Consider the following 13,876-nt stretch of genomic DNA (forward strand, 5'->3'; position numbering starts at 1 on the left):
AGAATCTTGAGACGTTGCTAAAAATAAATGAGAGATTTATTCAAGGGTCTTAGCATTTGCAAACTGAAAACATAGCTAAGCAAAAACCTAGAAATGTTCCAAGGAGAAGGAAAAGTTAGAAGTTGTTATGGTGAAAAGTACATTCTTGAGAATTATCAGTCCTTCATTCTTAACCCTAGGGTTGATCCAAGATAGTTATCAGTCAGATAACAGGCACTTAGAATGTTGGTTGCCAGGTGGTCCAGAAGATGGGTGTGATGAGGTCTGGTCACACCCCACTGGCCAAGATAAGGATGTCAGGTGGATGTATACGTGACTCCTTCAGGGGGTAATTAGTGTGTTACCTGAAGGTCCAGATGTATTTCTGGGCGTTGACGCAGGACTGGACAGTTGACATATATCTAGGCATTACTCAGAACTGGAAAATACAAAAAATGTAAGTCTCCAGGGTAGAATAACAAGAATAGTGTCTTTCCTCATGCCTCATCTTTCATAATGTTAACAATTTTAGCAGCTTGGTTAAAGTGACTCTATTTTATATATTCCCTGTCTTCACTTTTTTCTCAGTATTTTGGAATTAAAAAATATTCTAGGTGTTTATTTTTATTCACTGAAAGTATAAATAAGTTCTTGATTCCTGGGGTAATTAGGTTGCAGGCGGTGGGGGAGACAGAAGTTATGGATAAACTGAAGTCAGAGCGAAAACAAAATAATAGTCAACTCCTGGTTATGTGGATAGAGATGAGCTTTGGGTTGAGGTCTCTACAGAGAGCCAGGGGACTGGGGAGGGGCCCCTAGAACCAAACAGACCCTTTACCTTCCTACCTCCTCCAGGGGAAGCTTGGAGTTGAGTACTTGTGAGGGCCCCACTGTGTTCTAGGTAAATCCACACTCTGTTGTCTGGATAATAAGGTTTACTGAATGCCAACATTGTATTAAAAGGGTTTTGAGATAAACATGAAGAATTTTCAGATGCCTAGTAGAAGAAGATGCTATAAAATCTTTCTAAGGACTATGTTAAGATCAAGATGCTAATTTATTTGCCTGAGATAGTTTGAGGCCTATTTAAAGTAGATGTCTATAGTAGGTAACCTTTGAAGGTTCCTGCTCTGTATTATGTTTAATACATTGAAAAGTCTTAATTTAATTAATATAAATAACCAAACAAAGCGATTTTTAAATTTTTAGTAAGTATTTTCACAATGTCACACGTGATAATGGCTTTAAAATTTGATACAACTTCCTTCGGATTCTGGTCAAGGAAGATATAGCTAACTAACATAGATTGAATTAAAAAATAAAGTTTAAGAAGAGAATGAGCATGTGTCATCTGGACTTTTATCTTTTAAAATTAAGAGTTGTTTTTCCTGACTGAAATGAAAACAGGACAGCTTGAGAATGAATAATTCAATTGATAGATTTAATAAGACATGTGATGACACTCTCTAAGCATACATTTAGTAGGAACCACATACAATTGACCTTTGAACAACATGGGTTCGAACTGCACTGGTCTACTTATATGCAAATTTTTTTTCAGTAAATGCCTGTACTGTTTTGGATCCACCCTTGAGAGTTCATGGATGCAGAGAGCCGACCTTAAGGGTTAATCTTATATTGGGGATTTGAGCATCTTTGGATTTTGGTGTCTGTAGTAGTGGTGGTAGGGTCCTGGAAAGAATCCCCAGCAGACATGAGGGACAACTTAAGTTTTGGGTGAGTTAAAAAAGGACTCACGGACAGGGACAACATTGTGGTAATTGCAGGTGGTATAAGGGGACTAAATGCTAATGGGAAAAAACACAATAAAAAATTTAAAAATAAGTTTGGGGTGAATTAAAAGTTATACTTGGATTTTCAAATGTGCCAGGGTTGGCACCCCTGACCTCCACATTGTTTAAGGGTCAACTATATACAAAGATCAAGACTTTGTGGTAAACTCTGTCAGTTCAAGTTCCTCTCTCAGCTCTCCAATCACATGAGAGAATAATTTTGTAAGTCTAGTGAAATTTTCTGACATTTTCCCACTAAGAATTCTATTGTTCCTTCATGGAATACACACACATACACACATTTGTATGTACAACCCTTTATTGCTTTAAAAATTATTTTGGAATATATCATGCATACAGCAGAGTATATAGAAACAGTATGTACAGTTTAAAGAATAATGAGAAGATCCATATTTCCTCCATTCAGGCTGAGAAGTAGAACATTGTCACTACCTTAGAAGCCACCATATGACCTTTCCTTATTGCACCCCCTCCTTCTCCAAAGGTAACACTCTACTAAATTCTATGATGACCCTTCCCTTACTCTTCTTTATAGTTTTACCACCTATGAGCATATCCACTTGTTTAAAATTTTATACAAATGTAATCATACTTTAGGTATCCTCTGATTTACTTGACCATCAAAAATGAAATTTGTCTATTTGTTTGCCGTTGTTCATTCATTTTCACTGCTGTAGAATATTCTGTCTACTCATAATATACATTCGTTTTAATTGTTATAAACATTCATGTACACACCTCATGGTACTCGTGTGCATGAGTGTCTCTAGGGCATATACCAAAGAGTCCTAGGGCTTGTAATTTTCAACTTTATTAAGTAATGCAAAACCGTTTTCCGAAGTAGTATCAATTGATACTCTACTAATGGTGGAGGAGAATGCCCTATGTTCTTGTCAGTACTTAATATTATCAGAGTTTATTTTTCTACCTATCTACTGGATGTAAAATAATAATATCACATAGTTCTGATTTCCATTTCCCTGATAATTACTGAATTTGAGCATCTTTTCATGTGCATTGGCCATTCTGATTTTCTTTTATATAAAATAACTTCAAGTCTTTCATGCATATTTCTATTGGTCATTCATCTTTTCCTCATCAATTTTAAACATACATTCTCCATAATAATTATTTTTTGTGTCTTAAAATAACATAAATTTATTACTTTATAGTCCTCTAGGCCTGAAGTTTGATATGGTCTCACCAGGCTAAAATCAGTATTCTGCCAGGCTGTGTTTCTTTTTGGAGGTTGTAAGGGAGAAGGGAGAATCCCCTTCTTGCTCATTTGGATTAACTGGCAGAGTTCAGCTCCGTGCAGTTGTAGACCAGGGTCCATGTTTCCTTGCCGGATGTGAACTGATGATGATTCCCGACATCTAGAGGCTGCCGCTTCCCCTTGCTCATAGTCTCCTTCCTTTATCTTCAAAAGCATCAACGGTGGGTTGAATCCTTCTCACGTCACATCTCTCTGACCTGCATAATTATTCTTTTTTACTTTTCCATGTCACTACTTTTTTTTTTTCAAGTTTGTGGCTTTTTTTTTTCAATTTTAAAATGTCTTTTGCTAAAGAGTTCTTAATTTTAATATAGTCAAATATTTTCCTGTAATGTGTACTTTTGAATATTCTTAAAGAAATCCTTCTTTACCTGAGTCATTTATAATATTCCCCTATACTTTATTCTAAAAGATTTTTATTTTTACATTTAGGTTTTTATTCCACCTGGAGTTTATTTTTATTTGTGGTGTGAGGTAGACCAGACCCCTTAACACTTTTTAATCCAAATATAATATATATACAGAAAAATACATCATAATGATATAGCTCAATAAATATTTACAAAATGAACACCAGGGCTGATGGGAGGGTGAGGCAAACAAGGTGAGAGTGAGTACCTCCTTAAATTTTGCCTCCTAGGTATCTTGTTTGCCTCACCCTTGCCACAGCCCTACCGAGTAAACATGTTAAATCAACAGCTAGATTGAGAAACAAAATACTACTAGTCCCCCCTACCCACAGAAAACCCAGTTTTACTTTGTAGTCACTGTTCCACTCAACAAACATAACTCTCTCCTGATTTCTATTCGCATGCATTGGTTTTTCTCATTTTTATTTTACAGATGTAGACATAGAGTATGAACCATTTTTTCACTCATCATTCTCACTCTCTGTCTAGTCTTACAGGCATTTGGGTAATTTCCTATTTTTGACAATTACAAATAGTATCTTTCTGAACATGTTTTTTAGTGAAATATGTACACATCTCTGGTAGGAATAGAATTGCTTAGGAGTAGAATTTCTGGGTCAAAGGATATGTGTAGATTTAGCTTTTAATAGATACTACAAAACAATTTCCAAAGTGGTTGTGCCAATTTACACTTCCATCAGCAACATACGAGAGTTGTGGTTTCTCCACATCCTCACCAAACTTTGGCATTTTCCATCTTTTTAATTTTAGCCCTTCTGGTGGGTGTGTAGAAGTATGTCATAGTGGTTTTAATTTGCATTTTGCTGAATGACTAATGAATTGAGCACCTTTTCATACGTTTATTGGCCATGTTGGATATCCTCTTTTGAAAGTGTCTTTTCAAGGTTTGTCATTTTTTTGTCTTCACATCTATTGAGTTGTCTTTCATTCTTATTGATTTGTAAAAGTCGTTATACATATTGGTCCTTTGTCAGATACATGTAGTGTAAATATCTCTTTGACTTTGAGTGTCCTTTTTGCTCACTTAATGGTGTTGTGATAAAAAGAATATTAATTAAGTAATCTTAATAGTCAATTAATTTGACAGTTTTTATTTAAAATATTTTGTCTAAAGTTTACAAAGGTGCACTCTGTTTTTCTCTCAAAAGAGGAAATAACTACCAAAAAAAAAAGAGATTTTTAAAATTAAAAAAGACTTCCATGAATAACTTCATACCAAAAAATATAAATACCTAACTTTTCTCTTCACCACTTTCAGGTATTCATATATTTTGGTATGATTTATTTATGGAGGTTTCATAATTAAAAAAAAAAATTTCTGTTTCTGTAGATATTTCCCTGTATCCAGTGCTGTTTATTTGTGTCTTGTGTGTTTTTCTTGGTTATATTGGCCCCAAATCAGTATTTTTAATTATTCTTTTCAAAGTCATCTTTTCCTAGTACTGATCAGTTCTACTGCTTTTTTAAATTTGTTTTTATTTTATGAGTGTCTTACTTTTATCTTTGCCTTCTTCTATTTCTCTGGTTTGGTTTTGTCTCCATCCATTGATCTTTCCATATATAGATATATATCCTACAAATACCTCAAATCCAACATCTCCAAATGGAATTACAGATTCTGACTAAACACACTCTTCTCCCTCCCAGGTTCCTTTCCTTGGTGTTGCATCATCACTGTACCAACCAGCTTGCCCAGGAATGCGTTCAACTCTTCTTCTCTTCATACTTCTCCCATCCTTTTGTTTACCATTTCCATCTGTTTTGCCTTTGAAATATTTCTCAAATCTGGACCCACTGCTGCTGCGCTGATTCAGGCTGTCATCATTGCTTTCCTGGTGCACGACAGCTAAGTCTACTAATAAGTCTCCCTGATGTCAGCATTGCCTCTCTAATCTGCCTTCCAGAGTGACAGAGAGTGAGGGCACTAAAACTATGATGGTCATATTTAAATACTGCGAGTTGATTTATTTTGTGTAATTTCAAAGGGCAGAATGAAAGTCAGTAAATTAAAGATAGTAGTGGGGAGAAGAAAGAGGTTGATTTTGGCTCAATGGAAGGAAGAACTTTCTCTTTAAAAAATTTAAAGCAATACTAAAATAACATTAAAGTAATTTAAAAAGCAATGCAGATCTTCCAATTGTCCTATCATCCTATCAATACTGTTTTTGTTTTTATATGTTCTATCCCCTCCAGTTTTTTCCCCACAGATATACATATTTGTATATAGTTTTAATCATGATGTATATGTAAATTTGTTTTACTTTCATACTTAACATTAATTTTATATATATATATCCCACCTTAATCTTCATGTTTTTAATTTTAATGACCTCTGTTTCATTTAGGTACTTGCATTACCATTTTCCTACTTTTAAACATTTAAGTTAATTCCTGATTTTTCTATTATACATAGTGTTGTAATAAATAACTTTGTATGCATGACAGAATTTTCCCTTATTTTCTGAGGATATAGTATTAGGAGTTAAATTTTCAGAAACTTACAGCTTCTTCACGTCTTCAGAATGAACTTTCTAGCAATGACAACTATTTAATAAATCTGGCTGTCTTGAGAAGGGTGAACTCCTTGACACCAGCTGTGTTCAAGTATAGAGATATATTGTGTGCAAGAAAGAGTATAGATGATTGTCTCTAGGGTGTTAAAAGAGAAAATTATGACTTAGGGGGGAAGGTTAAACTAGATTGCTCTGACCTCTGATATCCCTTCTATGCTAAGATTCTCTGAGATATTTTTTAATTTCTAATAAGAGCATAATGCCCGTCTAAGCACTGTGAGGAAAAGAGATATGTGAAATACAGTCTCTACCTTTGAGAGATGTTGCTAAAGAAATAATAACCATCCAATATAATGAGCAATAATATTAGAGAATGTGCGAATGATAGAAATAATATTAACTAGTAGTATTGAGCATGTTCTCAGGGCTTTACATGTATTATCACTTTTAATATTTCCCACTATTTTATATTATTATCCTGATATTACAAATGAGGGAACCGAAACTCAAAAATTAGGCGAAGACTGCATACACAGTGAATGAGTAGCAAGGCCGGAATTCAAATCAAGGCAGTTTGACTCCAAAATCTGTGTTCTTAGGATACAGAAATAAGGATAAATTGGCACTGTGTGGGAAGGTTTCATTGAGTTGGTAATTTTATGGATGAATCATATTTTTATTGGCAGAGATTAAGGCAGAAGGCATTCCAGGCAAGTTGGAAAGAACTTCTGTCTCTCTGACTTGGAACTCCAATACTGAACTTAGCACACCTTTCCCATAGCCTACATGACTTTGCTGAAATCTCTATTTTTGGTAACCTCTAACTCAAAAACTTTTTTAAATCATAAAATTTTTCTATTAAAATAGGAAGTTCATAAAATTTTGATCAAAAAGCTTATATTGCTTTTTTACCAGTGATCCATAGTTAAGAAGTGATTTAACATAATCATCTTCTGAGAGTATTGTAAGATTGAAAAAAAAGATTTTAATATAATTTTCTTTTGCAGGTTATTCCTTATCTTGGTCACAGAAAGACAAATATAAACATATTTGTACCAGTAGTTGAAATTATTCAATATTTGTACTATTAATTTTCTGGTGTGATCCTTAAGATCTGAGGGAAAATGTAAAAGTGAGATGGTAATTTGGCAGTGGATTCAGAAATGATAACAAGCATACAGACTTGAAATTTAAAAATTCTTAAATTGGCCCTGGCTGGACAGCTTACTTGGTTAGAGCATTGTCCCAATGTGCCAAGGTTGTGGGTTCGATCCCCAGGAAGGGCACATACATGAAGCAACCAACGAGTACATAAATATGTGGAGCAGCAAATTGATGTCTGTCTGTCTGTCTGTCTCTTTCCCTCTCTCTCTCTCATTAAAAATTTTAAAAATTCTTAAATTATGACAACTCTTAAAACCTAATTCCACCTGGTAAGTAGGACATGGAACTCAAGTAAGAGACCAGCAATCCTAGGACAAAACAGGGTATGAAAACACTATCCTAAATGTGTCCTTATTTAATCTACCTCTGTCACACCTTCATCTCTCATGGGAATTAAGGGGTGATTTGGGCTTAAAACTTGTGAGTAAGGCCACACAAATGCAATGGCTGCTTCACAGCACTCTGGGAACTTGGGCCTATTTTCTCTGTTGTAGTTAATTGGGCAGATAGCAGTAGACATACACACTTGAAAGAGACTCCTGGATAGTCTTCTTTGAAGAACTCACCTATATGGTGACAATCAACACATGTTCTGGAATTGGATATAGAATATTATTTCACCTTTATGTTAATGCTGAGGGAAAGATACTTCTTTCTAATAGAGGTAGTTAATCCCGGCTCCTTAAAAAGACTAGTAATTACTGACACATACAGACAGCTATAAAAAATGGAGGGCTAATGTTGTCTAGGTCTACTTTAGAGACAGATGGTCCTAGTTTATTAAGTCATTACAGCACTTTGGTAATTCATATTTTAATCAAAATTTTAGTTACGGGTCTATATGCAGTAATTTTCTAATTTCCTGAGATCCTTATGAGTTCTTATACTTCATGTTAGAAAGGTTTTTGTCTAGGCATTTCCTTTGTACTTAGGAATCTTGATCCATAATGGTATACGTTTCTCATTTGTAATGCATTAATTCAACTGAAGCATAAATAATTCGTATAAATGATGTTCTTTTTAGGATGACAATTTTTTTTATTATAAGAACCACAATAATTTCTAAAGAATCAATTCCATAGTTAATCATTTGATCTAGTTAAAATGAATAGTCTGCTTTTTAAACATATGTTTAAACATACACAACACATATATCCCACTATTTCCCAAGTGTTTGCATTTTGCATTGAGAAAATATCTATACTTTTTTGGTAAATGAAGGTAAAATAAAATAAGCCACCTAATAGTCTCCCAATATATAATTTAATCTGAGTTATGTCAATAACTTGTGCTTATATTTTTATAACTAGAATTCTGTACAGAACTGCGTTGTATGGTAAGCCATGATCGCTTTTCCTTTCTTGCATAAGGTTTTGTTTTCCCTGTGGTTAATAATTGTTTTCATTTTCTTAGTTTTCTCTATACTTATTCCTAATTCAACTTCATTTTTTTTTTTTGCTGATTATCTAAACTTGAGCTGTCCAAAATGGTATTCATTAATCACATGTGGCTATTAAAATATAAATTAATTTTAATTATGTAAAATAATTTTAGTTCCTTGGTGACACTAGCCACTTTACAAGTGCTCTGACTAGAGACTGCTGCATTAGACAGTGCAGATAGAGAACATTTCCATCATCAGCGCTGGTCTAATCTCTCAGATGTTCAGAAGCAATAATTTTATCCTCAGTGAGAAATTTCTCCTGGAGTGTTTCAACTTTGACCAAATCTGGATGATGCTGTTTCTGCTTGGTACCTGCCTCTCATCCTAGAATCTCCCTTCACCATTTCCAGGGAGTTATTTGTGTTAGATCTCCTATTTCCTAAATTGGTTTACTCTCTCATTTTCATGTAGTGTATTCTCTGGTAAGTTTCATAGAAAGGTGTGATGGAAGGTAAGTTTTTGAGGGCCTATAGGCCCTACAAATATCATTATTCTATCCTTAGAGCTGATTGAGAGTTTGGCTGGAAATAAAAATCTAGGAGGACAATTATTTTTCATGAAATATTGCAGTCATTGGTTTTTTTGTATTCTAGATTTCACATTTACTGTTAGGAACTTAAGCCATTCTGATTCTGTGTTTTTGTATATTATCTTTTTTTTTTCCTGTGTGGAAGCTTTTTTCCTCTGAAATTTCATAATGTTGTGCCTTGGTGTAGGTCTATTTTCATTTAATATTTGTGCTTGTCACTCAGTAGCCCATTTGAATCTGGTAACTTGGGTTTTTCTTTAGTTCTCTTGAATTATTTTCTTGATAAAAATTGTGTCCCCTCAAATTTTTGTTCTTTTTTCTGGATCACCTAATATTTAGAAGTAGACCTCCTATACAGATACTGTCTTTTTAAAAAAAAAAATCTGTTCTAATTTTCCATATCTTTGCACTTTTGTTCTGCTTTTATAGATAACTTCTCAACATAATCTTACTCTTCTACTTTTGCTCTTGTGTTTTCATTTCCAAGAGTCTCTTGTTGTTGTTCTCAGAATGTTTTCTTTATGGCATCCTGTTCTTCATGTTTACAGAATTGTCTCTTACCTCAGAGGATATTAATTCTCTCTAGATAGATTTATTCTTTCTGTATGTCTGTGTTTGTTTTTTCTGTTTCTTTGCTGTTCAGTCCTCTACCCTCACCACCTCCCCTAAATCTCTCTCCTCAGAAGTCCAAAGATGGCTGGTAGCTCTTGGTTGTCTGCTCATATTTAAGAGTGAAAGGACTAGAAAGTTCTGAGCTTGTGGATGATTGTGATTGTGACCTTCATTGTAGAATGATCTGGTCAGGCCTTTGGGAGAATTCTCAATATCTGTATTTTTAAAATTTTCCTGTGTCAGTTTCCTCAGACTATATGTTGGCCGCCAGTGTTTTGGGAGTCAAAGAGCGGGCTGGGAGTCTCCACATCCAGTGTGCATACTGTCACTTAATTCTCTGTGTTCAGTGCCATAACCCTGCCTCCACTGTGCTTTGTAGCCACTGTCCAAAGACCTCTGCCACGCTCACCAGAGAATAAACTTCTGATTTTATGCCTAGGTGGGCAAGGAGCAACTGTTTAGTTCTGTAAAGTTGAGGAAGGTATCTGAGGAGTCCAGCTGTTTCATAAATGTCTTTCAGTTGGTCTTATTTTACCTCCTCCACCCACCCTCTTTATTCTCTCTTCCAAAAGTACCCGGCGTTGGAAATTCTTTAGACTAATCTATATTTGGATGGTCCTTGGTTTGCGCCACTGCTGGTTTAAGTTATCGGCTATATTGGTTACCTCTCATCCATCTGTTTTCCAGCTTCCAAAATTTCATTGCTGTTATTTTCTCTCTTGTTCTTTCTGTTTTTTGAGGTTTCTGCTCTTTAAATAAATCTCTTTACCGTCATTCTAATGGGGTTTGGGGAGGAGACAAAGTAACATATGTGTCAATCTACCATCTTTACCTGAAGTCAGTAAATATATTTCTTGAAACAATGTCAATAATTAGTTTATAAGACAAGCAATGAATGTTTTTCTTTAGGCATTTTGGTGACGAATAAAGATAATATTACTTGCTTTATACAAGGTTTTTGAGAATTGATAAAGTCTTGCTTAACAAATTTAACATGAAAAACACTTCATAATACTATAAAAATACCACAAAATTATATTTAAAATAATTTATATCTAAATGGTCTGAAGAAGAGAATTTTAGCTTATAGTCTTCCACTTGGAAATAAACACCTCAGCTGGGTAGAAGGCCACTGGATATAATCATATTATTTGAGCATTTGCATCTTTTTGCTTTTTTATAATATGTTTGTTGATTTTAGAGAAAGAGGAAATGAGAGAGAAACATATATTGGTTGCCTCTCATACATGGGATCAAACCACAACCTAGGCATTGTGTCCTGACCAGAGCGGAACCCCCAGCCTCTTGGTATACAGGATTAATGCTCCAAACAATTGAGCCACACAAGCCAGGACCATTTATCTGCATGTGTGGTTTTGTTTTTATTTTTTATGATTTGATTTATTAACTATTACAGAGAGGGGAAAGAGAGGGAGAGAAACACAGCATGTGAGAGATACAGCAAATGGTTGCCTCTCATATGCCTGCAACCAGTGGCCTGGCCTGCAACCCAGGCATGTGCCCTGACTGGGAATCAAATTGCCAACCTTTCAGTTCATAGGCTAGCAGTCAATCCACTGAGCCACACCAGTCAGGACTATTTGCATGGTTTTAATTTCTCATCCATACTGTATTATTTCAGAGCTTGCCAGAGCATCTGTAGTTTGAGTTGAGGGAAAAAAATATTGGTAGAAGATAGTTTGAAAGTCTACAAAGATACTTTCCAGTTAATTAATTATTTAATTAATTAATTTTTGTGTTCAACAACAATCTATTATGCATGTACTTATTATAGCTATACTTTAGAAATGATATGCTCAAACTTTTATATCTGAAAGTGTGACCTCTCATTTCCAGGCCCACATAAACCACATATACAATCAACCCAAGTTAGAATCCCTAGTGATACTATACAATACTAAGATGATCTTTAGATTTACTGATTTGGTCAGAAGAATCAAACCAAATCAGAGAGCAATGACTTTCCAGGTGCTGAGTCATGTGGGTTCTTCAGGGTTGCTCTGCTGACAGAGAGAGGCTCACCACCACATTTGTTTTCTTCAGGTCAAAAAATATGCTTTAAAATTAATATAGATCATCTACCTTATGCTGTATTTAAAAAAATAAAAATCCTGGGCTTATAGAAACTTCCGGTATATAAGGGCTTTCACATGTTATCTTTATTCTTCACAATTCCAATTGGTTTACACTTACACAGCTAGTAAGCAAAATACCTTGAATGCAGACCTGTTGGTTTCAGTAGTCTTTTTTTAAAAATAATTTATTTATTTGTTTGTTATTTATTTTTAGAGAGAGGGGAAAGGCGAAAGAGAGGGAGAGAAACATCACTGTGTGGTTGCCTCTCATTCACGCCCCCAACTGGGGACCTGACATGCAACCTAGTCATGTGCACTGACTGGGAATCCAACCAGCAACGCTTGGCTCGCAGGCCAACGCTCAATCCAATGAGCCACAGCAGCCAGGGCCTGGTTTCAGTAGTCTTAATGCTATACCAAAGACAGCTTTTTGAGAGCTATAGATGTCAATAATAAAAAATGTATGAGAAATGCCTTTTTACCTCTTTAAGGAAACTAGATTTTCTCGTGAGTCACTCTCTCCTTTTGGTAAGAGAATGGCAGGCAATACATGTAAAGCAGGGTTCCTCCTCGCCAAGAGACATTCCAGGAGTTCATCCCCAAGCAAATTGCAGTGTTTGGGATACATATTATTTTCTTTAACTAAAATTTCTGGTTCTGGCCTTGGCTGGTGTGGCTCAATGGATTGAGCACCGGCCTGCAAATGAAAGGGTTGCCGGTTCGATTCCCAGTCAGGGCACATGCCTTGGTTGTAGGCCAGGTCCTCAGTTCAGGGTACGTGAGAGGCAACCACACATTGATGTTCCTCTCCCTCTATTTCTCCCTCCCGTCCCCTCTCTCTAAAAATAAATAAATACACTCTTTTTAAAAAGTAAAATACAATTTCTGGTTCTGAAAGAAAAGTGATCAGCTCTTTTACTTTCTGTGAAGAGCCTTGAGGGAAATCTTCATCTACTAGCTTGTTCTCCTCAAAATACATCATGTCCAGAATAGCCTGTGTGTAAAGTTCTAGTAGATTTGATGGATTTGAGCATTCATTGTCTTCTCCACACAAGAGTTTTAATTTTACTAGAGCTGCAGAAGTCTGAGTTAGAAAGTGATCTTTGCCAGCGGCCTTGCTGAGTTGCTGTGTGTGGGCCTGAGCTAGGTCCCCAAACTGCTTTACACTGGAACTTGCAGTCACCATGGCCAAACAGGAGGGTGTCCCCTCTATTAATTTGTAAGAACACACAGAAAGATCAAATTCCTCCTCTTGGTTTGGGATGCTTCGTGTCATAATTCCAACTTTGTTCAAAAGCCAGACTTGGAAGTTCTCAGAGTAGAAGGAGAGGAGGAGAATTCGAATGAAGTTAATCCCCTTATGTAGAAAAGCCTTCGTATCATGCTTATTACACCTCTAATTAGTGTGCTGTTTCTTTCCTCACCAAATTTCTCACAGGATGCTGTCCATTTATTGCGCCCCTCCTCACCTGCTCTTCAAAGAAAGCTGGTTTTTTCTCTTTGTTTTCGTAACTACTCTCTTCAAATAAACAATGAGTTTTTAATTAACTGATCTCACAGTCTTTACTTATGTTTTCGTTCTTGACCTATTTTGTGATGTTGGCTGTAACTCCGTTTTAAATGTTTCTTCTTATTTCTACGATACTTTACTGTTCTCATTCTCTTTCCAACTGTCTTACCTGTTATCGGTTTCTGTCCCTTTTGTTCCTCCTCCCACTCCTAACTGCTAGTGAACCTGACATCACCAAGGTCTCTGACCACGTACTTGGCAATCGCTACATACTTTCCTTTGGAGGATCTGTCTGTTTTCAGGGCTTCAAGGATCACACGTATGGTGTTGACTCCCAAATGTCATTATATTGAACCCTGACCATGCCCCAGGGCTCCAGTTCTATATCTTTAACCTTCTCTTGGATATTTCTGCTTTGATGATTCACTGTCATGTCAAATCCAGTGTACTCATCTTTCTGTTCACCACTGCCCTGTGTGTTTCACACCCAGAACAAGTTTTCCAGCCT

General features: G+C 35.7%; 1 protein-coding gene and 1 pseudogene across 1 annotated transcript in view; one reads left to right on the forward strand and one right to left on the reverse strand.

Annotated features, from left to right (window-relative positions):
• Positions 1-13,876, forward strand: part of HORMAD2 (HORMA domain containing 2) — a 71,461-nt gene that overhangs the window by 32,213 nt on the left and 25,372 nt on the right. The window lies entirely within an intron of this gene.
• LOC149997009 (RAB7A-interacting MON1-CCZ1 complex subunit 1 pseudogene) lies at positions 9,830-13,044 on the reverse strand (annotated as a pseudogene).

Source organism: Furipterus horrens, unplaced genomic scaffold (assembly GCF_987537825.1).
Source record: "Furipterus horrens unplaced genomic scaffold, mFurHor1.1.pri manual_scaffold_11, whole genome shotgun sequence".
NCBI classification, from domain to species: domain Eukaryota; kingdom Metazoa; phylum Chordata; class Mammalia; order Chiroptera; family Furipteridae; genus Furipterus; species Furipterus horrens.